Raw genomic sequence first — 27,847 nt, forward strand, 5'->3', positions numbered from 1 at the left:
ATCACCAGCACCCTAAATCCTCCTGTGGTACCCCTTCCCAAACACTACTGTAGCCTCTGAACTTAACCATTATCATCATTTATAGAACCATAAATAAGTTTTGCCTATTTCTGACCTTTACACAAATGGGATCATATTCTTTTGTGAGCATATTCTTTTCTTGTTTGTTTGGTTTTGTTTTGTTTTTTGAGACGGGGTCTCGCTCTATCTCCCAGAGTGGAGTGCAGTGGCACGATCTTGGCTCACTGCAACCTCTGCCTCCCAAGTCCAAGGTATTCTCCTGCCTCAGGCTCCCGAGTAGCTAGGATTACAGGCGCCCGCCACCATGTCGGCTAATTTTTGTATTTTTAGTAGAGATGGGATTTCGACAGGTTGGCCAGGCTGGTCTTGAACTCCTGACCTCGAGATCCGCCCGCCTCAGCCTCCCAAAGTGCTGGGATTACAAGCATGAGCCACCGGCCAGGCTCTTTTTTTTTTTTTTTTTTTTTTTTAGAAGGAGTCTCACTCTGTCACACAGGCTGGAGTGTAGTGGCATGATCTCAGCTCAATGCAACCTCTGCCTCCTGGGTTCAAGTGATTCTCCTGCCTCAGCCTCCCAAGTAGCTAGGACTACAGGCGTGCTACCATGCCCAGCTAATTTTTGTATTTTTTAGTAGAGATGGGGTTTCACCATGTTGGCCAGGATGGTCTTGATCTCTTGACCTCATGATCCGCCCACCTCTGCCTCCAAAGTGCTGGGATTACAGACATGAGCCACCGCACCTGGTCCAAGCATATTCTTTTATGTGTTTTGTATTTCATTCAATGTGTGCTTATAAGATTCATCTCTGTCTAGTAGTAGCTGGTTCATTCTCATAGCTGTGTGGCTTTCCACTGGTGAATATACCACGATTTATTTATACATTTCATTAATAATGAACACAAGCTATTTTCAGTTTGGGGCTATTTCAATTGTCTATGAACATTCTTGTACTTTTTTAAACAGTGCACAAACATATTTATAATGGAAAAATATCAATAAGCTGTAATCGTTTCTAGGATATAGTCGTGTTTTATGTTCTGCTTTAGTAGCCACTGCCAAATACAACTCAGAACTGTCTGTACTAATTTGCATTACCAACAATAGAGAAAGAGTTTCAGTTATTCCACATCCACATCAACACTTGGTTTTGTCACTTTTTTCTTATTAAAGTTCTAATATTGTATTAATTTTCTATTGCAGCATAAAAATTAACACAAACTTAGCAGCTTAAAACAGTATCAATTAATTATTTCACAGTTCTAGAAATCAGAAGTCCAGATGGGCTCAACTGGGTTCCCTGATTAGGGTCTCTGATTTCTTCTTCTGCTACCAACTAGGGAAAAAACATTCTTTCCGCTTTTAAACGGCTCATGTGAGGCCTACCCAGATTATCTCCTTTTTGATTAACTCAAAGTCAACTTATTAGTAGCCTTAATTACATCTGCAAAATCCTTTTTGCCAACTAATAATCACAGCAGTGATGCCCTATCATCTTCCCAGCAAAGAAAAATTAAGGGCTGGAGTCACGTGTCATCTTAGAATTCTGCCTACCAAAGCCATTCTTTTAAGTGTGTAGTGTAGTATGGCATTGTTACTTCAATTTATATATTCTTGATAATGAATGAAATTGAATATATATAGTGCATATTCAGTCCTCTTTTTACATGGTTCTAATATGCAAAAATTTCACTTACATGGTTTAGTTAAATAACATCAGTCACCCCCCAAAAACAAGGTTCAAATTGCAGTTCACATGGTGTATCAACTGTGAGTAATTGTATAAAGTACAAACTTCTTTACTAGCACTTCAGTACACAAATCATTATGTAAATAAAAGAGGTACATCATGATCAGTGACACACACACATCACTTCTTTCAAATTCTGTCAATTATTGATAACTAGGCATTACTTATTCAGTTCAAGCACATAAATAATAATGTGTCGTTGCATTGCTTCCTTGTCTCCCTGTGATTAATTTATGTGACATTTTATAAAAAATAGACAATGTAAGGAAAAAATTTGCCAATGAAAATGAAAGTAGAGAAAAGAAATAAAAACTGATAGTGAAACCCTGTCTCTACTAAAAATACAAAAAATTAGCCAGGCATGGTGGCATGCGTCTGTAGTCCCAGCTACTCAGGAAGCTGAGGCAGAAGAATTGCTTGAACCCGGGAGGCTGAGGTTGCAGTGAGCCGAGATCAGGCCACGCACTGCAGTATGGGCGACAGAGCGAGACTCCGTCTCAAAAAAAAAAAAAAAAAAAAAACACGGAAAGTGCTGGCTGGGCACGGTGGTTCACACCTGTAATCCCAGCACTTTGGGAGGCAGAGGCGGTGGTTCACACTTGTAATCCCAGCACTTTGGGAGGCAGAGGCAGGCAGATCACAAGGTCAAGAGATTGAGACCATTCTGGTCAACATGGTGAAAGCCCATCTCTAATAAAAATACAAAAATTAGCTGGACGTGGTGGCACGTGCCTGTAATCCCGGCTACTCGGGAGGCTGAGGCAGGAGAATCACTTGATCCAGGGAGTTGGAGGTTGCAGTAAGCCGAGATCGCACCACTGCACCCTAGCCTGGCCAGAGGGCAAGACTCCGTCTCGAAAACAAAATGGATAGTGCTGGAAGTGATATTTGAATCAAATATAAAAACATAGTACAACAAACAGAAACACTCAAGTTTTTCTTTTCAGAGTACAACAAACAGAAATACTCAAATTACTCCATTATTTAATTGCACTTAAAAAGTTAATTTTAATAATGCATAAAAAATTTTATTCACTTATAAATTTTATAAAGGTAAATTATGGAACAGCAGACAATTATAACATAATGTAATATAAAAAACATGAGACAACGTCAAGCCATTCCATATTCAAATAGATTTGCAGCATCCACGGGTTGAAAATCAATAATACATTTTTCAAAATTATTTCTAACCATAGATATAAATAATAGTTTGAGGCAACAACATAAAAACCTATATGCTAAATTTGCTCTTCTGTGAAAAGAATTTTTGTTGTTAATGTATTGCATGAAGTGCAGAATATTCCATCTTAGGCTTCTGTCACTAGAGAGTGTCACAGCACGGATAACTGGAAAATAGAAGTCCCCATTTCTTTCTAGACAGATGAGGCCTTTTGGCCAAGATCAGGGTCACTAAACAACTACTGGAACTGCACCTAGTAGAAGTCATTTATCAGCAACCATCAGTTAATAAGAAAAGGATGATTCAGGCCTGAGAAACCGATGTTTAATTATACAAATAGGGACTTTAAAAGAAGAAAAAATACTTGATAGTCACAAAAATTGCTTATCCTAAAACTTGCTTCTAAGCACTAGTCTTATTTATTTCTAGATAGTTATTAAATATATAAACACCAAAATGAACAAGCCTTCCAGGGACCATTCAGTCAGAAATCTGCAAACCTCAGGGCAGAGTAGAAATCATTTTTAGCTTTGAAATGAAGTAGTCTGACCCTGTCATGTAACCTTTTATTACACAACAAAAACTATGCTATTACAGGAAATGACTTTCTATTATTGCTATATTCCCTAAAATGTTTCTTTCAGGTTCATAATAAACTGAGATGCAAAATCTAAACACTAAAATTTTAAATTACTCCTTTTCTCCAGTTTGGCTACATCAAAATAATTTTATTTAATTACTGAATTTTTATCATTGTTCTATTTTTTAATTTATAAAATCATTGTTAAAGCATAAAAAAGCAATATATTTTATATTTTAATAAATTTCACAAAACTACCAAGGATTCATCAGAGAGATATTTTTGTCTTCCATGCAAAATTAAAACATTTAAATGACTGAAGGTGCCTAGAGTAGTTATAAGTAATGTGTTTTTGATATTCTTGTATTATATTTTATTTATACATATTTATTACATTTGAGATCACCCCTCCAATTCACCAAAATAGTTTACTATTAACTGGCAAATTGCAGCCTTAAAAAAAAGAATTTGCTTTTGACTTGGTAGAGTGTTCACTTTTCCATTTTCTGTTCCAAATATCCAGGATCCATGTATCTACCATGTAACAACCCGCTGATAAAGCTTAACCTAGCAAAAGAATACATTATTTAACAAACATTTAAACGACATGATAGACATAATTCTGCACTAACTGTGCATTTACTCTTACTGTATTGTTTTTACCCTTCAGAAAAGTTCTATGGCATATTGTTATTACTGCCATTGCACTTTTCAAGGTCACACAGCTTTAATATAGAAAAACCTGAATTTGATCTATTTCTCGCTAGTCCTCATGCTATTGAACATACTTCATGCTGATTCTCATTTAAATATATCAACTGCTCTGAAGTAATAGTGTAAATGTAACAGTTTATCTTTTTCAATTGTTTATATTCAATAATATCCCTACATCTGAATTCTTTATTCTAAGAAAAGCTGTGAAACCATCAAGCAGTCTGCTTGTACAACCATATTACTTAAGACTATATTTTGTACAACCATATTATTTAAAGCTAATATCATATTGAGATTTTTTTAAGATGTGAAAGAATTGCATCGAAATTATCAATATTTTAAAGTAAAAACTTCTTAAAAAATAATCCGTATCAGAACATATCACAACTTTGACTCACCATACAAATACTTTGGGTTCTAAGCTCTGTCCTTCAAAATGACTTACAACAATGGTTTTTCTATTGTTCCACTGGAGAATGAGTGTTTTGCATTTGTTTTCCCATTAGTAAACTATGAATAATAATCTTGCACTTGAGTTGTGGTGACGATTAAATGAATTAATGCATGTAAAGTGCTTAGTATAATGTCAGGAAAATGATATTCTTTTAAAATGTTAGCAAATATTATTTATAACTGTTTTACTTTACGAGATGGTATTTTATTATTTGCCCAAGCTGGAGTCTAGTGGCTATTCATAGGTGCAATCGTGATGCACTACCCCTCAAAGTCCTGGGCTCAAGCGATCCTCCTGCCTCAGCCTCCTGAGTAGCTGGGACTACAGGTATACGCCACCATACCTGGCTGATTTGTTTGTTTGTTTGTTTTATATGCCAACTTGGCTAGGCTACAAGCCCCAATTATTCAAACACCAACCCAAGTGTTGCTGTGAAAATATCTTCTCTACGTGTAAAGTCCATAGTCCGTTAGCTTTAAGTGATATTATCCTAGGTAATCTGGATGGGTCTGAGTCAATCAGTTAAAAAAGGCTTAAAGCAGAGTTGAGGCTTCCTGAAGATAGAAATCCCACCCTTGTCAAAAGTTCCCTCCTGCTCTACCTGATAGTCAGCTCTACATATTTTGGACTTACCTAACCAGTCCCCAAAATCACATACGTTGATTACTTGTTACAAAAACAAATAGACAAAAGAAACTTCTTTATATATTTTACTGGTCTGTTTTTCTGGTTGATAAATACATAAGTTAACAATGACATTTTGGTATTAAATATCAGTTTTAGTGAACCAGTAAATATTTCCTTTTAGTGCCTATACAAAGTTTTTTGATGAAATAATATTAATCCAGAATTGAAAGAAGAAATGAAAAAAAAGAAGCAGATAAGATACAAGTCATTGCATCATGACTGTAAATAGCACACATTGAGCAAAAGCAGGCATATATATTCATTCCTTAGTAGCATTAATTGAACTACTCCATATCCAGACACTGTAGTAGGTGCTGAACTTGTGAAGATAAAACATAAAACATTTGCCTTGCAGTAACTTAAAGTATAGTAGGAGACTGCACCATTTAGAAAGTGTAAGCATAGAAGCCAGCCAAGTAAAGTAACTGGCAGGATCAAAACAGTAGGACTGCCGCAGTCTTGTTCACTCCTGTTACTTAGTAGAGTTCCAGGCACAAAAGAGGCACTCAATAATATTTGGTAAATGAATGAGAGACTGAAGAAAAATGAAGTGAGGTATGGAGGAAAAGAAAAGATGCTAGCCAAGCATAGGAAAGAGGGTGCTAAAAGGCAATGAGATATGAGAAAATGTTATATATATATTGAGAAATGGAAATAATTCAATGTGATTGGGGCCTAGACAAGACACAAGAAGTTGAGGAAGACTCAGCTGGAGACATAGGTCATTGGCAATGCCTTAAACACCTTCTAAACTTAAAAACTTAAAAACATTAGTATTTGATCCTAAAGTTAATGGGAATTGATATCGATCATTAAACAAAGAGAAACATGATCAGCTTTATATATTTTAAAAAATAGCCTGGGCAACACCTAAGTACAGGAACAAGATTGAGTGAAACCACTGACAGCACTATTGAAATAAACAAGGTGAGAAATGGTGAGGGCTTCTTATTATTTGAAGTAGCAGTGTAGTGGACAAGAGGCGAAAAAGTCGAGTGCAGAGTATTCAGAAATGTTAACACTTCCGTTTCAAATATATAGTCACAGTCTATATCTACTTATTTTCTTTATTAAGATGAAATACAATTCTCAGCACACTACAAAATCAGAAAATATAGCAACAGTATAGATGAGTGTGAGAGAAGATCCATCAAAAGAAGAAAGCAAAGATCTTCAAATTATTAGGAGACAATTTAGTTTACAATTTAAATTTAAAAATATTCTGTACAACCATATTATTTAAGGCTAATATCATCTTGAGATATTTGTTAAGATGTGAAGGAATTGCATAGAAATTGTCAATATCCTAAAGTAAAAACTTCTTAAAAAATAACACAGAAAAACATGAAAATAACTACACCCTGCAAACTCAGACAAAACTATAAAGTGTAAATGAAAATATTAAATTTGGTCAGGCTTACCTCATATCACCCAAATTCTGGTAATTTTGTTGCTGTGTGCCAATAGTAACCTTTCATTTTATGACAGATGGTTGGAATATATGAGGTCTATTATAACTGAAATTGCATATTTTCCACCCATTTAATCTCAGTTTTTTTCTTGCCTTAGTTTTTGAATAGTTCTTTTCACAAATATTTCGTTGTGAAATTTTTTTCTACAATAAAATTGAAAGCTAACAAGTGATAGAGAAAAATAGCAAAAGTTATGAATTCCATTTGTAAGCTTACCTATCTTCTTATTAAAACTCAAAACACTTTAGTATGTTTGGGGCTTGCAAAAAAGTGTCCTTCACTTCAAACATAAGCTGATATAGCCAATGGTGTTCTTGAATGTCAAACATGAAATAAGCATTTATAAAGTCCCTACTAATTGTAAAGTAAAAAAAATTATGAATAAATTGTCATTTATTTTAATAAATAGAAAATTAAGTTAAAATGTTGTCATTAGGGTGGGCGCTAATCCAGTATGACTGGTGCCCTTTTAAGAAGAAGAGATTACAACACAGACAGACATAGTGGAAAAAACATCTGAAGACACAGAAAGAAGCCATCTAGAAACCATCAGGAGAAGATGTCTAGAGACACAGAAAGAAGCCATCAGGAGAAATCAACTCTGCGGACACACTGAATTTGAACTTCTAGCCTCCAGAACTGTGAGATAATAAATGTTTGTTGTTTAAGCCACCAAGACAATAGTACCTTTTGTTATGCCAGCCCTAGCAAACTGATTTAAAGAGCATTTTAGGGGGAGAGAATTACTTTTACTAATATTAATAATTAAATAAAAAGATCTCAGAGTTCTAGTCCAAACTCCCACCTAACGGCTGAATCTACATTGCTACTACTCCTATCTTCTCCCATTCCAAATATCTCTGACAGATGTCCAGTTCATACTTCAATAATTCTAATGCTGGAAAATATGTTACCTTGTCATTATGGTTCCCTTCTTCCCAATGTGACCTAAGCTTTTAGTGTATTTAAAACTAGATCATGTATAGTTGTAAGAATTTGCCTGTGTTTATATCTATATCTACATATATGTACACATATACATACACTATCTGTATCTATACATGTACATACACATACATACACATGTATGCATATATAACATATAATATATACTATAAACACATACATATATTTAAAACATGCATACAAATGATAGCATCAGAAAGAATAGAGTCATAAACAATTATTATTGCTGATAAATTAGATATTAAAAACTTTATCAGCATTTTCTCCATTGCACAGCCACCATTTAGAGCAGAAGATGCTACCTAGATTAAGTGGTTTTCAAGTTTCCATAAAAAGCAATGTGTAAGAACTTTAGCACCACTCAAGGTCTATGAAGCCCTTCATCACTGACAAAAATTCCACACATAATATTAGAATGGCATCATCATCTGTAGTCTGCTCCTTCTAAGTAGTTCACATAGAAGGTTTATGGCTTGTTGTTCATTAAATATTTCATTTTAATATTGGCAGGACCATTAAAACTTATTGTGGCAAGGCCAGGTATGGTGGTAATCCCAGCAATATGGGGAGCTGAGGTGGGTGGATCACCTGAGGTCAGGAGTTCGAGACCAGCCTGGCCAAAAGGGTGAAACCCTGTCTCTACTCAAAATAAAAAGAAAAATTAGCCAGGCATGGTGGCACATGTCTGTAGTCCCAATTGCTCAGGGGCTGAGTGAGACAGGAGAATTGCTTGAACCCAGGAAGTGGAGGTTGCAGTGAGCCAAGATGGTGCTACTGTACTCCAGCCTGGGCAACAGAGCAAGATTCCATCTCAAAAACAACAACAACAACAACAACAAAAAAAAAAACTTATTGTGGCAGACTCTATTTTCTAAAGATGGCAGCACCAATATACATTCTGATGGCAGCAGTGGTCCATGTGGAGTGGTGGCTGTGAAGATGGTTGCAGTGTGGGAGGTGTAGCTGGGGCTGTGCACTCCACAGAGCAGGTTGGAGAGGAACAGGTGGAGGCCCTGCCCCCTTACAAGTTGGAGGGGCTCTCCTAGGAGACGCAGCAAACCAGCTGTGGCTATGGACCCAGGAATTCCTGAGCTCTTGGGGGCCCAGGAATTCCCCTGATCTCAGCAGTCTCCTGCTGCCTGAAATTTCCCTGATTCTGGTGCCTGCTCCGATTTTGGAGCACAGTTGTGACAAAGCCTGGGCACGGCCATGACCCTGCTGGGTATGCACATGCTCAGGGTGGCATCAACATGCCAGAACCCTCCTTCCTCGAGCCCCTCTGGACTTTGGGTGCTGATAAGCATGGGAAGGAGGTGAGGGGGAGGGTGAAGGAAAGGTTGGCATGGGTCCGCAGGCTGTGGATGGCAGGTTGATGATGGCAGAAAGCAGATAGGCTCCTGGGTGGAAAGAGGTGGGTCCCTGGTGAAGCCTCACCTTTATGCTAGGGATGGCCTGAAGCCTGGGTGCCAGGCTGCCAGTTGCGTGGAGCAGAGTGAAAATTATGGCACTTTTTCCAGGCCCGGCCATGGCCACCCATGGAACAATCAGTACACACTTCCTCCTCTTTGAAGCCCATAAAACCCTGGACTCAGCCAGACTTGTAGAGATATTAGGACAACCTGCCTGTGGGGAGGAGCTACCCACTGTGAGTCTTCTCTCAGCTGAGAGCTGGACAGACATCTGGATGATCTGCCTGTGGAAAGAAGCTACCCACTTCAGGTCTCCTGAGAGCTGTACTGTAGCTCAATAAAACACCTCTTTGCCTTGCTCACCCTCCAGTTGTCCATGTACCTCATTCTTCCTGGAAACAAGACAAGTACTTGGGACGTGCTGAATGGCACAAACAGGGCTGAAACATGCTCCCCTAGTCACCATGTTGTGAGCATGAAAAGAGAAGAAAGAAGAGAGAAAAGAGAAGGAGACAAGAACTGAGGCCCTTTGGGGAGTTCAGCTCTAAGAGTTCCCTGAGCCAGGCTCTTACATCCTATTTGGTGCTCTGCAGCTCCTGGGATCTCCAAGCTGCTGGGTGACAAAGTGTTCCCTGGTGCCTGCAGTGGAAGCCACTTGCGGTACACCTGGTCCAGCCATAGCCTCACAGGGAACCAGCGCCTGTGCCAGCCCGCCAGTCCCAGCCAGTGTGCTTTGTTGTACACAGTGGCCGGACCCTGGGATTGCTCACTTACACAATCCTCACCACTTCATGCCTGGCTCACCACTGGCAGGCATCGGATCTGAGCCAGTAGTACAAGCTGAGTGTGGACTGCCAGGCCAAGTGAGCAAATCAAGTCCAGTGGTCCTGAGCAAAATTTGGGCAAAGGCACCACCAGCCACAGAGACTGCTAGCTGGCAAAGCAACGCCTGAGGATCCTATGACATTTTGGGGGGCTCATCCAGGATCTGCAGAAGGGTGAGTAAAAGCAAACTTGCTGCTTTCTGTCCTTTTTTTGGGAATCCCTAAACTCCACTATAACCATACTGAAAGAAAAATGCCATGCCTCTGTTGGCCAGTTGAAAGTGACTAGCATAGCTGCTGGACTTAAGACATGAGGACAGGCTTGCTGGGGAGGACACTACCAATCCCCCATCACCCTTGGGTGTTGGGAATGTTGGCTTTATTCCAATCCAGTTTCCCTTCATGGAGGTCTAGCCATCGTGTGGGATCAGAAGGAGGTCCTGGGGCAACTGAGGGTATCTGGCTGAGGCTACATCTCAGTGTTATCCAAAGGCCTCTGAACTAACTCCAGTCCCTGACTGCCTGTTAGGGTGTCAGCACTAGGACCTCCAGTCTCTCCTATCATTCTTTCTTTCTTTCAAGGCTGTAGTGGCTCCTGTATGTTCTTTATATACAATGATAAGGGTGTTTTTGCAAAGTACAGAGATAATACTGGGTAGAATAAGCACTTGGCTTGGTCACCAGACGTGTAAATCAGAACAATGTGATGTCTATCTGCTCTTAGAAGCAAGAAGGATGTAACAATTGAGAGTTTTCTTTCCCCTGTTGAAGGAACCCATTTGCACAGGGCAAAAAGTTTTTTCCCCAGGCAGCTTCCCCACCCCTGAACTTAAATCCTCCTTTTGGGAGGCATCTTGCTAGGCCAGGTCCCCAATTCCCAGGACTCCCTTTCTTTCCCTTGTTTGCAGAGGACCTGGTCCCACAGCTTCACCTATTTATAATAAGGAAGCAAGAGATGGGCTGCCCCACCAGTTTCTGGCTGCAATTTGGTGAAGGCCACTAATATAATGGGTCCATATACTCTCCTGAGGCATTTTTTTGTCCCAATTTTAGTTTTGAGGCCCTAGAAAGAAAACCTAGATGTGAGAGATCCAAAGGCACATGACAGTGAAGTTTAGGGTGCACAGCACAGGTGAGCATGACTAACTCCTGCCAACTAGGCCCTCCTGCCTCGTGGATGGAGGTCATGCTCCCACCCATGGCATAGATAAGGTCTAGGGAATTCAAAGGTTACCAAAAGCAGGAGGATTAGGCACCATATAGGTGAGTGTGAATATTCCTGTCGGGTATGCCTCCCCACTTCATGGGTGAAGTCACACTTGCACACATGGTCAACACCTGCAAAGATCACTGGGATTTAGGGATATAAGGTCAGAAGAAAGAAAGGGATGCCCTTTTTTCTTAGCCTCACCTACCCTGGGTATTCGCTGGAAAGAGAAAGGAACAAAGGGATGCTTTTTACCCCTCTTTCCTGATAGGTAACCAACCATCTTCAACCTGCACTCCTCTTGACTGCATCCTGAATCACTGAGACCCCTTTGACCCTCAGACTCTGGAAAGGAGAAAAACGACCTTTTCCTCCTCTGTTCTCTCTTCCAGAAGGGTAAACAACCATCTTTAACCTATACTCCTCTAGAGTGTGTCTGGAATCCCTGGGACTCTTTGACACTCAGACTCTGGAGAAAATCTGCCTTATATTCCTTTGCACAAAGGTGTGGCTGAATTATGTTCTGCAGGAAGAAGCATGGCCTCAGAAATGAAGCATTAATTTTAATACCATTCTGAAGCTGGAACTTTTCTGTAGACATGAGAGCAAATGGTTTGAGGTCCCACATGTGCAGACTTTCTTTGCCTTGCAGGGAAGTTCGGACCTTTGCCAGCATTGTAGGATTGATTCTGCCCTCCTGGTGGCAATTTCAGAAAAGGCTGCAAGAAGCAATCCCAGGGAAATAGAGAAGCAAACCCCAGAGATACCTCCATTGGGGGAATCATCTCCTTCCACTTCCCTTATCCAGGTTCTCTCTAAGCTTGCTCCATCCTAGAAATCTTAGTTTTAGGCAATTTTGCCCCTACAACAGGCTGGCGAATATAGTCTCATTAAGGTCCAAATTTGCTTTTCTCTACGGAACTTAAGGCAGATTAGGAGAGATCTTGGCAAGTTTTCAAATGACCCTGACATTTGCATATAGAGGCTTTCTAGAATTTAACCCAAGTATTGTAACTCTCCTGGAAGAACATTATGTTACTTTTGAATCAGATCCTGACTACTGTGGAAAACCAGGCCACCCTGAAAGCAGCAGATAATTTGGGGGATGAGCTTTGTATGTCATATAGTGCCAATCCAATTAGAATAGTAGTATCATTGGAGGATCATAAATGGGACATCAATGATGAAATGGGAGAATGGAAGAGGAAACCCTCTCAGGTGTGCATACTGGAGAGCTTATGAGGGACTAGAACTAAGCCTCTTAATTACTCCAAGCTATACATTATAGAAAAGGGATTCAATGAGAACCCCACTGCCTTCCTGGAAATGCTAAAAGGGGTCTTGGTAAAGCACACCTCTCTATCTCTTGATTCAGTTGAGGGATAACTGAACCTGAAGGATAAGTTTATTACTGGGGAAGCCCCAGACATCAGAAAGAAGCTGCAAAAATAGGCTGTAGGACCAGATAGTACTTTAGAGAACCTCCTGAAATTGGCCACCATGGTATTTCATAATAGGGATCAAGAGGAAATCCAATGAAAAACATGAAACACAAGAAAAGGCAGAGGCTCTAATGGACTCCTTGCAAGCTCACAAACCCCAGAGTCCCCTAGATGTACCTTTTAACTGCTACAAATGTGGCAAGCCACGGCACTTCAGGAAAGACTGCCCAGGCAACATGAGAAAGCCACCTTGACGCTGTCCAGTAGGTAATGGAGACCACTGGAGGGAAGACTATCCCCAGAGACACAGGTCACCAGGTCCAGAGCTAGTCTCTCAAGTGGTCCAGCAGGACTCACACATCCCAGGGCTCCTCTCCCCAGCTCTGGTGGTCCAGACCACCATTACATTCCAGGAGCCCAGGGTGATTCTGGAAGTTGAAGGGAGGAAAGGGGACCTCCTCCTGGACACTGAAGCAGTACTTTAAGTTCTCCGCTCCAGTTCAGGCACTCCCTCCTCTCTTAGCACTACCATAAGGGGTGACTCAGGAAAGCCTTTAACCCAATAGTTTTCTCAACCCCTTAGTTGTAGTTGGCAGGACCTCTTGTTTACTCATGCTTTCTAATCATGCCTGAAAGCCCAACTCCCCTCTTGGGCAGGGATATTTTGGCTTGCATGGGAACCACTATCTTTATGGCTCTGGGACAGACTCTTTGTCTCCCCATAGTAGAGACCAATATTAACAACAGAAGTTTGGGCTACTCCAGGGAAAATTGGCTGAGCCACAATTGCCACACTGGTCTGGATCCACTTTAAGGATCTTACCTCCTTCTCTAACCAGAGACAATATCCTCTGAAACCAGAAGTTAGGAAATGACTAGAAGCCATCACTGATAACTTGAAGATTCAGGGCCTTCTCAAACTCTGTAACAACCCTTGTAATACCCTGATATTGGGGATACAAAAACCCAATAGGGAATGGAGACTGGTCTAGGACCTCTGCCTCATTAATGAGGCTGTGGTCCCTATTCATCTGGTGATTCCCATTTCCTATAACCTGCTAACTGAAATACCTGAGGGAAGTAAATGGTTCACAGTCCTGGATCTAAGAGATTCCTTTTTCCTTCCTAGTGTTACACCTCAACTCCCAGTATTTGTTTGCATTCAAGAATTCCTCCAACTAGGCCACCCAGTTAACCTGGACAGTGTTACCTCAGGAATTCTGAGACAGCCCCCACCCGTTTGAAAAGGTGTGTCAAAAGATCTCTCTGAGTTCCTTTATTCTCAGATTAAAGTTTTACAATATGTATGCATTATCCTTTATGCCCCAACTCTGATGAAATCTCTTAGGGAGGCAGTAAAGCTCTTAATTTTCTGGATAACAGGTTATAAGTCTCAAAATCTAAGGCTCGGCTCTGCCAGACTTTGGTGAAGTACCTAGGTCTAGTCTTGTCAGAGGGGACCCAGGCACTAGGTGAAGAAAGAATCAAGCCCATGTCCTTCTTTCCCTGCCTCAAAACCCTCAAGCAACTGAGGCATTCTTGGGCACTACAGTATTCTGCAGGTATAGATACCTGGTATGGTGAAATACCAGATCCACTCCCTAACTTGGGAACCAGAGGCTAAAAGGGCCTTTGACCTATTAAAACAAAACTTCCTTGAGGTACCAGCCCTTAGACTTCCCAATGAGGAGATGCTCAATCTTTATGTCTCAGAAAAGAAGGCAATGGCCATGGGAGTTCCAATCCAGGCCCGAAGTCCAGCCCAGCACCCCACAGGGTACCTAAGGAAGGAGCTTGATTTGATAGCTAAAGAATGGCCGGCCTGCCTCTTGGCAGTTGCAGCAGTAGCTTTGCAACCAGAGGTATTAAGTTAACAATGGGGAATAACTTAACAGTTTATGTGCCATATAATGTGGCAGGACTGCTGTCTTCTAAGGGGAGTCTCTGACTAACAGACAACCACCTACTGAAATATCAAGCTCTGCTATTAGAGGGATCTGTAGTATAGTTAAGAACCTGTCTCTCCCTAAACTCAGCAACCTTCCTCCCAGAGTAAGCTGGGGAGCTTGAACAAGACTGCAAACAGATAGTAGTGCAAACCTATGCAGCCAGAGAGGACCTCAAATAAACCCCCTTAGAGAACCTGGACTGGACTCTCGTTACAGACAGAAGTTCCTTTGTAGAGCAAGGGGTCCATAAGGCAGGGTATGCAATAGTCACCCTGAATGATGTTATTGAGAGTACGCCTCTCTCCTCAGGCACAAGTACTCAACTAGATGAGCTAATTGCCCTCATGAGGGCACTTGAATTAAGCAAGGGGAAAGCAGTTAACATTTATACTTATTCTAAGCATGCTTTCCTAGTCCTCCGTGCCTATGCTACTATCTGGAAAGAGAGGAACTTCCTCACAGCCAATGGGTCTCTCATTAAATGTCATCAGGAAATTAACAGATTATTATTCATGGTATTCTTTCCACGGAAAGTGGTAGTAATACACTGTAAAGGACACCAAAAGGGGATTGATAAAATAGCTGAAAGAAATAAGTTGGCAGACCAAGCAGCCAAATTGGCAGCAAGAGGGCCTCATATATCTGATCCATTTGAGGCCCTCTGATCTGGGAGTGCTCCATAAAAGAAATGAAACCTCAGTATTCCTCTGTAGAGATAGAATGGGCTGTATCTCAGGGATACACGCTTCAGTCCTCAGGGTGGCTGCAATTAGAAGAGAGCAAGCTTCATCTACCAGCTTCCAGCTGGGTTCCAGCTGGGTTCTTGAAAATCCTCCACCAAGCCTTTCACCTTGGTAAAGATAAAACCTGTCAAGTGCTCAAAGGTTGTTCTCAGGTAAAAATCTGCTAAAAATGGTCAAACAGGTTGTTAATGCTTGTGAGACTTGCCTCAAAAATAATCCCCTCAGTCAATGGCTTCTCCCCCTGGAACCCAAAGGATGGGAGTCTACCTCGGGGAAGACTGGCAGATGGATTTCAACCAATTGCCAAAGACAAGGGGCATCCAGTACCTCCTAGTATGGGTAGATACCTACACTAACTGGGTAGATGCATTTCCATGATGAACAGAGAAAGGCTATGAGGTGATAAAAGCACTAATTAATGAAATAATTCCTCACATTGGACTTCCCAAGTACCTTCAGAGCAATAATGGCCCCTTGTTCAAGGCAGCTGTCACCCAGAGGGTATCAAAGGCCATAAGCATACAATACTATCTTCATTGTGTTTGGAGACCACAATCCTCAGGAAAGGTAGAAAAGACAAATGAGATTATTAAAAGGCACCTCAGTAAACTGTCTCAAGATACTCATATTCCATGGATTACTCTTCTCTCCATAGCCCTACTATGTGTTAGAAATACTCTTTCAAAGCTGGATTTAAATCCCTTCAAAATGGTGTAGACTTTTCTCACCAATGATTTCTTGCTAGACCGAAAAAGCTCTGATTTAATTAAACATATCACTTATTTGGCCCATTTGCAACATAAACTGCAACAACTATCAGAGGCCCAATCTCATGAATAAGGCCACTTCTATTCAACCCAGCACTGGTAAAGGCACTTCCTTCCCTTTCTCTCTCTCTAGTCCCAGAATGGGGGTGAGGGCTTACTCTGTACTTCTTTCTACTCCTATGGCAGTAAAGGTCACTGAAATAGATTCTTGGATTCATTATACTTCAGTAAAAGACCAGGGAACTGACGGAATTTTCTCTGTTGACCCAAGAGAGCACCCGAAGTACCAGAGTGAAGAAATCAGGGATCTCAACTTAACAATCACAAAAGATAAGTACCAACAATCAACCCTCCATGGATACCCTATGCTCACTGTTCTCGCTTTTGTTCTGTTCCTCACCATAAGGCATCTTTGTCAAGGCCCCTTTATTCTTGAACTCCCTACAGCCCTAAACAGTTATTTCTCCTTTAAAGTTTAGCTGCCCCCATATAAGATTTAATTACTTTTACAAAGGTGAAACGGCTCTAGCGACAACATTGTTTTCAGAATGATTAGTCTATTTTACTTCTTATTTGTGCTATCTCCAGAAATAGATACTTTTCTTCACATACTTAAGCTCCTTGTAAAATTATTTCTTCTCACCTAGAGGCCATCATGCTCCAAGTGGTCATACAACTGGAGCCTTGGATAATGGCTCCGTTTCTACCAGGGACCCTTCGATAGGCCTCTGAGAGAGATGTGACTGCTGTTTTCCCCAAAACAATGTCCCCTGTCAGCATGAAGCAGTTAAGAGTAGTCATCATCCCTATCCTAACAGCAGTTAGATGTACCTCTTCAGAAGGGGGATTGATAGCAACAGTGGCCTGTGTGGAGCAGCCACTGAGAAGATGCCAGCTGCAACGAGGGAAGTACAGCCAGGGCTGTACACTCCATGGAGCCAGCAGGAGCTAGGAACAGGCAAAAGCCCCACCTCTTCCAAGTTAGAGGGGCAGAGCCTCACCCTCCTTGGTAAAGATGCAGCCACCCAGCTGTGGCTGTGGACCCTGGCATCCATACACTCTCTGGGAAGCCTCTCTGCTCCTGGAGGCTTGGAAGTGCCATTCCCACTGTCTGGCCTCTCCCTACTCCTGGTGCCTGCTCTGATTTTGGAGCAAAGTTGTCGCCAAGCCTGAAAACTGTTATGACCCAGCCAGGTGTGCACATACTCAGAGTGGTGCTGATATGCTAGCTCCCTGCTGCCTCAGCCTTCTTCAGACTTTCAGAGCTGACGAGCATGGGAGGGAGGCCAAGGAAGGGTTGTGGGCAGCTCAGCATGAGCCTGCAGGCACTCCTCGGCACAAACAGCCTGGGCACCATGAGCGTCATGAATGGCAGGTTGATGGAAGCAGGAGGAAGACAGGCTCCTGGGAAGAAAAGGGTGGATCCCCAGTGAAGCCCCACCTTGAATCTGGGAATGGCTTGAAACCTGAGAACTGGGCTGCCAGTTTTGTGGACTGGAGTGAAAATTTACTGTGCTTTTTCCAGGCCTGCCCATGGCCACCCATGAATCCATCAGCACTCAATTCCTCCCTTGTGAAGTCCATAAAAAACCCAGACTCAGCCAGACTCAAATAAACGTTGGGACGGCCTGCCTGCAGAGAAGACACCCACTGTGGGTCTCCTCTTAGCTGGGAGCTAGGCAGACGTTGGGATGACCCGCCTGCAGAGAGGAGCTATCCACATTGGGTCTCCTTCCAGCTGACAGCTGAGCAGATGTCAGGGTGACCTGCCTGTGGAGAGGAGCTATCCACTGTGGTTTCCCTCCTAGCTGAGAGCTGAACAGATGTTGGGACAATCTGCCTGCAGAAATGAGCTACCAACTTCAGGTCTCCTGAGAGGTGTAATGTAGCTCAATAAAGCACCTCTTTGCCTTGTTCACCCTCCAGTTGTCTGCATACCTCATTCTTCCTGGATGCAGGACAAGAACTTGGGACCTGCCTAATGGAGGGACTGAAAGAGCTGTAATACAAACAGGGTTGAAACACGTCCCTCCACTCACCTCGTTGTGAGCATGAGAAAGAGAGAAGACAAAAGAGAGAAGGAGAGAAGAGCTGCAGCCCTTCTCTCTTTCTCTCTTGTGGCCCAGTATCAAACTATACACTTGTAAAGAGCAATTATAATTAACAACAAAAATAGATTTTGATTCCCCAGGCAGACTTTCATTAAATTCGGTACCTAAATGATACAGAAAAAAAATTATTGACATAAGTGCCACAATGATTTGTCCACGTTATGTGTATGTGGAATTTATGAATGAAGATTTCAAGGGAGTGATAGTTAAAATTCTCATTCAGCGGTTGTCTACAGCTTAATACTGCAGAAGCAGAAAACAATAGAAGAAAAGTGCAATATAAATTCACCTAGAGAAAAAAAAGCAGTCTGATAAATATGCTGACTCTCCCAGTTATGTTTCTCATTTCAAACTTAGCAAGAGCCCTGGAGCTATCCTTGCAGCAGTTTTGCTATAGCAAGTACATGTAAATAAGAACCTGCTCTCCACTCAAAACAATGCTTTGTGAATTGTCCAAACATAAGATAAAATCATGGTTGTTATCCATTCTAAGAAAACATGTATGACAAGGCCTATTTTATTTAAATAATGCTTAACTTAAAATTGCTATAATCTGATATCCTAGAGTCCAGAAAGCAATAATTTTTTAAAGGAGAAAAAGAAAGTGCTTGATATATTAGAATAAGAACAATTTGCAAAGTACTTCACATAAGCAATAAACAATGCCCTCAGGAGAAGGGTGGTTTAACTAAAATGCATTTTGCTATCATTCTTTCTAGAGAAGTATGTCAAAATTACATATTGTTAGGAAACATATTCTACCTGAATTTGCCAAGGAAACAATAAAAAACCCTGAAAAATTAACTCTATAATATTTTAAAAGCAATTATTTAAAAATTATGCATAAGAAAATATTCTTTGTAATTATATGCAAATAAAACTGTTGAATATAACTTTTCTAAAAATGTTATTTATTACCAAAAATATATTTAATTTCCATGTGTGTCAGCAGTTATGATCCATTAACATTGTTTCACCTATCAGCCCAAAGTTGTTTTGACTTGGGTATTTTGTTAGGTGTTTGCTTGTTTTTAATACTGATGCTTATTACACACAACACAATATAAACCAAGATACAATTCAAGTTTTAGTTTTTAATCTGCCTGGAATTTATAGTCTAATATAACTAGTCACTTTACATATTTATTCTATGTGACTTAATTAAACAACACAATTTATTTAAAAACTACTATTGAGTCCATATTTAGACAGGCATATTCTTGGCTCTGAAAATACAATAGTACCCAAAGCAGACTGAAATCCCTGCCCCTCCAGAGAATTTTTTCTATTTAATTTCAACACTCAGAAAGCTAGCAGCTGGACTACTTAAGTTCTAGTAAGAGAATGCATTCTAGTAAACTTCATTCTTTTTTCCCCCCACCAGAAAGACCACAAGTAAATTTTCTCTCACGTATTTGGTGTCTACTTTTTGCACCACTACATATTTACACTCTGGTGTCACTATTTAGTTGAATATAATCAACTAACAGGTAGTTATTAAATAAATACAGAAAAGGACCATTTTCTCACAGCTAAGTCCTTCTGTTGAAAACAAAACTACACAGCAATACAGGGTTGTTAACTCTTGGACAACATGGGGTTTTCAATCCCTGCAGAGTTGAAAATCCATGTATAACTTTTGATCACCCAAAAATTTAACTACTAATAACATACTGTTGATAGGAAGTTTTACTGATAATATAAGTAGCAGATGAACACACATTTTGTATTTCATATGCATTATTACTGTATTCTTACAATATAGTAAGCTAGAGAAAAGAAAATGTTAAGAAGAAAATCATAAGGAAGAGAAAACGTATTGAGTGGAAGTAGATCATCATAAAAATCTTCATCCTCATCATCTTCACATTAAGTAGGCTGAGAAGGAAGAGGAAGAGGAGAGGCCGGTATTGCTGTCTCAAGGATGGATAAGGTGGATAAGGTGGAAGGGGAAGCAGGAAAGGAAGGCACATTCTGCAAAAGTTTTATTGAGGAAAATCTGTACACAAGTGGACCCACATAGTTCCAACCCATGTTGTTCAAGGGTCAACTGTATTTATATTTTTCCTTAAGAGATTTCCTTTTACTTGAAACATAATCTAGCCAATATTATTTTATGACAAGTCACATTCCATCTCTTCTCCTCCCTCTTTCCCCTATTTTATGACAAGTCACATTCCATCTCTTCTCCTCCCTCTTTCCCCTACATCTTCCTTTTCTCTGCTCCTTCTTTGCACTACCTTTTGGGCTGACCAAAATAAAAAGAATAAGTATCAAATTAATTATTAATCTATGTTGAAAAAACAATGATATATCAAGAATCTCTCTCAGGTTACGAGACATGGCTGATTAGTCTTTAGTTGTGTAATACTGACAGTTATTCAACGGGCTTCACTTTGCAAAATGATGAACAGTCATATAATCTACATAATGTCCATCCTCACTTTTAAGAAGTTAAATAAAATATTCAATTATCTCCCCAAAGCTCAAATTCTTCTGGATTTTTTATATGTTAATTACAAGCCAAAAATAAATGTGCTAAGTGTATAGTTTTAATGGGTGATTGAAATAACACAAAGAACTCAAATATACTGGAGCTAATGCTTTTAGTTTGCTCACCACTTTCTATCATAGAACAGATTCTAAGTTGCCAAAAATACAAATTTTCTTCCCTCTGCCCTTTTCTATCCCACTTCATGTGAAGTGTTTGGTGAAAAGCAGGGAGTACAATTGCATAGGCTAATAGGGCCAAGATATTCAGAGCCATAAATAGCAAGACAAGTTGTTGGTATTTCATCCTATAGGACCAATGTTCTCAATTCATAAACAAATGCTAAATTTCCAGAGAAGCTAATCTTGAGTAATATGTGTTGCTAGTTCAATGAGTTAAATAAAATGATATAGAAATACATAATCAAGTCTAGATATATAGCAACATTCTGTGCATTCAACCAAATATGACAAGTATAACTGTAATAAACCAATATTACCACAGGAATATCATGCTATCTAATAGGGAAGAAGAGAACAAAAACAATGATAACATCATCAACAATATAAAACTTCTCTTAACTTCTTCTAGGCCTCTCTTCAAAAGGTAGTTACTTGAAAGGACATTAATTTTTCATACTTTACTACCAGATTTCTAAATTCTTAAGAATGGCATTTCCTGCATTACAACACTCCCTTTTCTCAAGCCCCACTAGCCTTCCTGAATGGTGTGGAAGTTATGTGTATATTTTACATCACTACAATATCAAGCAATCACGTACATCTAAATAAGACATGAGCATAATTTAATTCACACTCCAGGTTGAATGGAAGACTCCCAGTCCACAAAGATCTTGAAATAATCACTGCAATCACAAACTTCCCCTTAAGTATTTGTTGAACTACCATTTCCGAAAAGCTATTGATCTCTGCCCAGAGAAAGTATCACTCTTTGAAGTGATATTTTATATGACTGGTTAATATTTAAATTCTTTGACATGAGAAATAATGTATTATAGATCCATGAATTTTCAGATTCTTGGATGAAAACAATGCAAGTAGTTCCAATTTCATGAGATGTGGCATGCAATGAGTTATAATGTATATCCTGAAGTTGAAGACCTAACAGTTCCTTCTCCAGGCTTGCTCCTTCAAGGCAAGGAGCCCAAGTCTTTCTAATGCTTTTTCTATATAAAGTTACATGAATGACTAGTCTGTAACTGGTTTTTTTTAATTAAAGGATGATGTTTATCTGTGATGACTACTAGTCAGTGATCAGCTTCACGATGAATAACACATGTCAGTAAATACCATTTTGGAACTGTTGTATTAGAGTCCAATATAATAAATGTCATGCGTTCACTGTAAATTATGTTTGTTAAACATCAGAAAGGAGACTTTAAGGGACATGTGTTCTTATTTTCAGTTAAAAGTTGGTTGAGAAATTATAGTTGCCCATAATTTTTCAACCTTTTAATAAAGGTATTGTCGAAATACTATATGTACATAAAACATGAGTTTCTAATATTCAAATTTTGATATACAGACTATTTCTGTTTTGAATTATTGATGGCAAAATGTGTGACAAGAGAAAATAAAATGAGATATATTATTATCAGCAAATGTCCTTGATAATACTAACCTGCCATCATAGAATATGACATCACAGTAACTGCAGTATTGTCATTTACCATGGGAAGTGTAAATATTAACAAACAGAAACCAAAATGCATCCTTATCATATACTGGATGCTAAATATGCTGAAGAAATTTGAAACATGACATTTTTGACAAGTTGGCAAAAACCAACTATAAATAGTTATGGAACCAACTAAAAATAGCTATGAGAAAAATGACAACTTTGTAAAATTGTTATGGAGGTGGCACAGGGTCAATGCTTCAAACGTGTGGGTGCATTCTAGCTTCCCCCTTACTTACCTTCTTTCTTTGACATATTGAAAAAGAACAAAGAATGGCAGTAAGACATTATTAAAGCATGAAGAATGCTCTCTCTGGCCATAGTACTATATCGTGTTATGGATTGATCCTGGCTTTTAAAGTAACTGTTATTTTACCTCGGTGTGCCAATATAATTCCATACCACTTCTGAATCTCAAAAGATAAAAGGAAGCAGGAAATTCCACACATTCTAGGAAGCAATGTGACTATTTTCTCTGTTAATAACTTTATAGTATTCTTTACCCCACCAAGCCCAGCCAACCGACAGTTGTCCCAAAACACAAATTCACAAATTCTACACTCTACATAATATTTAATTATATTACCGGCATGCATACTCTAAAAAGTCATTATAATGAAGTTTAATCTTCCCAAAGATTATATTTACATGTGTCTGTATTACTGTATTATATGTTTATATAAACTATATGTATATGTGTGCATTCATTATAAAGTACCAATAACCTCCTCTGTTTTCTGAAATTTAAACCTCATGAAGACAGGGGCTAAAACAGCATCTAGTATATTCAGTTTTGAATAAGTAACTTTTGGATGAAGTGCTCTCATAAAGATTAATGACTTCAATCTTTATTAATGTATGAAAAATCATATTTTTATATGCTTATAATAAAAATGAAGCCAATGAGAAATATAAAATATATTTTATCCTTTAGGAAACAAATAATCCCACACATTCTACTCTTATGCAGTAGTCCCCCTTATCCATGGCTTTGCTTTCCGCATTTTCAGTTACATTCAACTGCAGTCCAAAAATATTCAATGTAAAATTCCAGAAATAACCCCATTCTGAGTAGTGTGATGAAATTTCATGCTGTCCTGCTCTGTCTCACCCAGGATGTGAGTCATCCCTTTGTTCAGTGTATCTACCTTGTCTATACTACCTGCCCATTGGTCACTTAGTAAACATCTTAGTTACCTAATTGACTGTGGTAGTATCTCAGTGCTTCTGTTCAAATAACCCTTATTTTACTTAATAATGGCCCCAACGCACAAGAGTAATGATGCTGGAAATTCAGATGTACCAAAGAGAAGCTGTAAAGTGCTCCCTTTAAGTGAAAAGGTGAACTTTCCTGACTTACTAAAGAAACAAAAAAAATCATATGCTGAGATTCCTAAGATCCATGGTAAGAATTAATCTTCTCTCCATAAAAGTGAATCTTATATTGTTATAACTTTTCTATTTTATTATTGTTGTTGTTAATCTCTTACTGTGCCTAATTAAGTTAAACATTATCATAGACATGGATGCCTAGGAAAAATATGGTTTATATAGGGTTGGAACTATCAGCATTTTCAGACATCTACTGGTGGACTTACAGCCACTGGGGGTCTTAGAATGTATTTCCTGAGGATAAGGGGAGATTACTGTATTTGGGTAAGAACTGAGAACTTGTGCAGCAATACCACTTAACTGGACCAAGGACCAGCACTCTCTATGTCAGCATAATCCTCTCCCAGTAATTCCCTCCCAGGAAGATAAAATTACTTGCCAATAAATAATTCACTGCTTGCTTCTGGAAAGATATGTTAAATATTTCTGGGTAAACACTGATTTTGTATGGGCTAACAGATTACTTATCAGAACTGTTTGTTTACATGAACCAAGGGCTCACTTATCAGAACATCGTCAAAACTTGCCTCAATTCTTGCTTTCCTGTGTCTACCAATTCTTAACTATTAGATGTCAAAATTCCCACCATCTAATCAAGTTCTCCAATTTAACTCAATTTTTCTCCAAAACACTTAATACCATTTGATCCCAGATACTCAAACCTATAAATCTCTTTCCTCAACTTCTCCTCTTGAGGCACTGAAAACTGTCGAAATAGAGTTTTCCCTGTTGCAGTAAGTTTAATAAATTGAACTTTACTTGATCAATAGGTTTTTCTGGTGGTCTTTGGGGACAGTAGACAATCCTAGAGTTCATCAGTAAAAGCCATTGATTGCTTTGGCTTAGTGCCCTAAACTTGTAAGCACGGAGTTCTCCTCAGGCCACATCAGGCCTCCTCAGGGGTTTCTCTGACTGTGACAGTGAAGGAGATCCTGTATTAAGTCTGATCTCTCATTTTTTTGTTGAGTTTCCAGTTTATTTTAGCTCTTAAGAATGATGACCCCCCTCTTTGTGAGATCTTTTGATTGTCTGATCAGACTTTAAGACTCCCCTTTGGTGGAAATCTGCCTTGTTACTAAAAAAAACCTGCTGTTCTTGATCGTGTTCATCTTTTCCTTTTGTAAGTAATATAGAGATTAGTGCATAGGGCAGATAGTAGACAGAGGTTCCACAGGACTGAAATGTGTGCCATCCCAGAGGACTAACAAGTAAATTGTCTTGTTAAATAACAGTCATATAGGACAAACTTTGCCTTAGGCCAACTATCCAAAACTTATGAAAACTTTCCTCAGCTAGTCTTCCTTTATTCAGAACAGTTTAATTGTAGATATTATCACACCTATAATCATTCATCCCTCAGAGATTAGTTATTTCTTGTGTTTTCTATTAAACACAGCCAACTATTATGTTCAGGAGCACAGATACAAGGTACTTCTGGACCCTCCCAAGTTTGTCTCTTACATGCAATACATTCACACTGTAAGTCAATTCAAGTGCTATCATTCTAAATGGCATAGTAGCAACACAGGTAATTGCTATAGACTGAATCGTGTCACCACCCCGAAATTCTTACATTGAAGTGTTAACCCCCAATGTGATGGTATTTGGAGACAGGGCCCTTGGAAGATAATCAGGTGTAGACAAGTTCACAAAGGTGGGGCTCTCATGGTGGAATTAGTGCCCTTACAAAACAGACACCAGAGAGATTGTTCTTTCTTTCCCCCACCATATGAAGACACAGCAAAAAGGTGGCTATCTACAAGCCAGGAAGACAGACTTTAGCAGCAATGGACCATGCTGGCACCTTGATCTTAAAATTCTAGTCTTCAGAATTGTGAGAAAATAAATATCTATTGTTTAAGCCACTTAGTCTATGCTATTTTGTTATGGCAAGATGAGCTGAAAAAGACAATAATATAGGCAACTTTGGGAAATTTTAACACAAGCAGAGAGAGGAAAATGCCAAGTATTCAGGTGTCTAGATTTTCTTGGGTGATGAAGCCGTCGAAAGAAACTCTGATTCTAAAATTATCTTCTTAAAGGATTGCTTGGCTAAGTTGAAAAATTTCAAACCATCTCGTTCAGATCCTCCCAAAACACCACTTAAATCTAACTAATGGCCTTTATGCCACTGTTTGTCTTCCCTCGTCTCTTGTGCATTCATTACCTTGCACTGTTATCTTTTCTGACCCTACTATCATTTTTTTTTTCTAGTCAGAAGAAAACCCTCGAAGCTAAATTGCCTCTTAAAGTTAAAGCTCTCTGAGAATAGGGCAAGTGGCTTCTTTTAAGGAACTTAAATTTTAAGCCCTGGTCTTGTCATGAGCTAAGAGTGATTATTTAAGACTTTCTGAAGCTCAGACAGAATAGAAAGATATTCACAGAGAAATTTTAAATATTTAAACTCAAAATGAACATGAGTTGTTTGTGTTAAAAAGCTTGATAAACTGATCTGGGGAATGTCGTAAAGGAAGGGTTCTCATGCACAAATAGGTAATAAAAAGAACTATCACAAAAAACTGCAAAACCCACAACGCTGCACAAAGCCTACCCGACACTTACACAAAACAATAATTCTGCAAGAATATTTGCCCACCAACTGCCTGTCCAATCTTTGACTGGAGCCATGTTTGCTATTGATTCTTGTAGCCAAGGATAATTATCTCAAAACAATTATGTAATCCTCTTAGTTTTTCCTTTAAAAGCCATTGCCTTTCTTTACCTCCCTGAATACATACATAGCTTACTATGGCATACGTTTCTCATGTCAGTGTCCATTCCTGAATAAGTATCATTGGCTTTCAGAGAGTCTCTCTCTGTCTTTTATTTAGGTAGACAGAATGGAAACATGTTTACACAGAAATTTAAAATATTACTATGGACTGGATGCAGTGGCTCATAACTGTAACCCCAATATTTTGGGAAGCTGAGACAGGAGGATTCCTTGAGCGCAGGTGTTCAAGACCAGCCTGGGCAACTAACCAAGATGCTGTCTCTACAAAAAGTAAAAAAAACTAGCCAGGCATAGTGGCACACTACTGTAGCCCCAGCTACTCAGGAGGTTGAGGTGGGATGATTACTTGAGCCCAGGAGCTCAAGACTGCAGTGAGCTATGTTCATGCCACTGTACTCCATCCAGCCTAGGTGACAAAGCAAGATTCTGTCTAAAAAAAATAAAATAAAATAATAAAACATTACTAGGGAGATATAATCTAGTACTCCTGGGCCTATATCAATTGTTTCATAGGCTATACGCTCAGGAAAAGAAAAATAATTGTTTTAACACTAGAGAAAATCTTGAGGGTAACATAAAATACTCCAAGTTGCATAGAACAAAAAGTAAAAGTTTTAGAACATCTGTACTCTGAAAGAAGATGTTTTGGAGGCTATCCCCAAACTCATTCCTGTGAACACAAACTGCACTCTATTCCAGTCCAGCAAGCAAAGAAAGGATTAGTCTACTGAAGACTTTAGGGATAGATTCTTCCATATTAGATAGTATCTGGAGGTAAATACTGAAGCAGAAGTTACTCCAATTTGCCCTGTACTTTTTTCAGTAAATGTCTTTGAGCCAGAATTAGGATATATAGAAGCAAAATATCTTAGGGGACAATTTGGAAAAGACTTGGCAGAGAGCAGAATGAGACTCAGTATAAACTGATTTCTAACTCCAATCAATAAAGATCAGGGTAGGGATATATTAGAAGTATAGCCTTTTGCAAATGAGTTAAAAGAATGTTCTATAGTTATTAAAAATAGTATTTTAAGATATATTCTTTCAAAATTTATAACAACAATAACACAAATGATATAGAAATAAAATTAGAAATGCATGTGTTTACTACTAAGGCTGTTTTTTTTTTTGTTGTTGTTTTCCTTTTGGAGACAGAATCTTGCTCTGTCGCGCAGGCTAGAGTGCAGTGGTGTGATCTCAGCTCACTACAACCTCCGCCTCCCGGGCTCCAGTGACTCTCCTGCCTCAGCACTCC

At 39.3% G+C, this 27,847-nt stretch overlaps 1 protein-coding gene across 4 annotated transcripts in view; it reads right to left on the reverse strand.

Moving 5' to 3' along the window:
- CCSER1 (coiled-coil serine rich protein 1) overlaps positions 1 to 27,847 on the reverse strand; it is a 1,475,382-nt gene that overhangs the window by 1,138,863 nt on the left and 308,672 nt on the right. The gene's annotated exons all lie outside the window — the stretch shown is intronic.

The sequence above is a fragment of the Hylobates moloch genome, unplaced genomic scaffold (assembly GCF_009828535.3).
Source record: "Hylobates moloch isolate HMO894 unplaced genomic scaffold, HMol_V3 SCAFFOLD_2, whole genome shotgun sequence".
Classification (NCBI taxonomy): Eukaryota; Metazoa; Chordata; class Mammalia; order Primates; family Hylobatidae; genus Hylobates; species Hylobates moloch.